This window comes from Pygoscelis adeliae, unplaced genomic scaffold, assembly GCF_000699105.1.
Source record: "Pygoscelis adeliae isolate BGI_AS28 unplaced genomic scaffold, ASM69910v1 Scaffold786, whole genome shotgun sequence".
NCBI classification, from domain to species: Eukaryota; Metazoa; Chordata; class Aves; order Sphenisciformes; family Spheniscidae; genus Pygoscelis; species Pygoscelis adeliae.
In genome coordinates this window covers 21,706-23,306 of record NW_008824912.1, presented here as the reverse complement: position 1 = coordinate 23,306, position 1,601 = coordinate 21,706, and positions in this window count along the sequence as shown.

Genomic DNA, 1,601 nt, shown 5'->3' with positions numbered 1-1,601 from the left:
ATGCCCCCCCCCCGCTGCCAGCCGCCCAGCGGCTGCCGTCTGCTTTCGGGGATGCTGCCGGCTCCCCGGCCACCCCACAGCCCCGTGTGCCCCCGCCACCGCTCCTGCTGCCCCCTGGGCACCCTCCACCACCCCTTCGCCGGCACCCACCGCTGGGGCAGAAACTAAACCCACGGAGCGGGGGGAATCAACCCGGCTCTTGGCCACGGGTTGTCTCGCTCGGGTTCTATTTAGCTCTGATCCGTCCAGGATTGAAAGCTTAATAGTTTCCTACATGGCTGCGTCAGGAGGGGACGGGGCCGCATCCTGCACGGGGCCCTGCTCTCCGTGTAAGGGGGTTACAAGGAGCAAACGTGGATCCTGCACCAGCCGGAACGGGTGCGTGGCTCCATCGTGGCTGTCGGTGCAGAGTCCGTGGCTGAGCGTGTCACTGCTGCAGAGGAGATGGGGGTTTTTTCCTGGTTGTTTTCTTTCCTTTTCTTAAAATTCAATAAATTCTCCCAGCTTTATTGCTTGTGAGGTTCTAGCGAGGTGAGAAGAGCCAATTTTGCTGCGTTTTTTAAAAGGTCAGTATGGGCAGATGAGGAAATTCCAATTTCTGTGTTCCGGGGGGGGCCGGGAGCTGTGCACAGCAAAGCCCCTGCGGACGGAGCCCGGGGGTCACAGCCCCCTCTCTGCCCCCACCACAGCAAAACTCAAACAGGAATTACCCGCTGGCAAGGTCCGGCTGAGCCGACCGACGTGCAGAGAGGGGAGAGAGCGGCCGCCACGGTCTGGGTCGCTCCGTTGCAGGCACAGACCAGGCGATGCCTTTCTCTGAGCTGGAGGAAAATTGGATTTTGGAAATTTGGAGGAAATTTGGAGTCTTTGCCTTCATCCCAGCACCAAACCCCTCCTCTGAGGGTGACAGATGTGAGTTATAAACTCCTTTGCCAATGCTGATGTGGAAATCACGCTGGTGCAGGAAAGAGAATTCACCTGCTTGGATCCAAGCACCATTTGGTGAATCTGTTATCCAAACCAAAATGGTCCGAGAACTAGATTTTGTTTCTGAGACCTTTCCATCACCTGGGCCTTGTACAAACCCCCCCGGGGACCCAGTGCGGCCACCGCGGCCGGAGCTCGAGGATGCTCCATGCATCCCGCATCCCGCCCGGGCCCCGCCACGTCCCTCCCCGAGCCCTGAGCCAGGTGCTGGCTTGAAACTCCCGTCCAGCCTCAGCTGGCACTCGGGGGTCCGAGCCCGGGGGGGTTCCTGCCCTCCAAATCCTGGAGGCAAATCCCTGGGGTGTTGCATCTCCTCCTGCCCCACCAACACCTTGAGACCGCCTGGAGGGCTCTGGGGACAGCTTTCCTTGGGGATTTCAGTGGGGAGACAAAAAACCTTCGGGTGCAATCACGATTTTTGCTAGCTGTGGGCAAACAACTCATTTTCAGCTCCTCTTTGATCCCGCCCCCGTGGAAACCTCCCAGCTCCTTCACTGAGGAGCAGTGTCGCCGCGATGGGACAGGGATGGGAAAGGGATGACACCGGGCTGCCGCTGCCCCGCACCAGCCCCAGGCCCCGCACCCGGCCGCCCTAACACTGCGCCGCGCCCGGC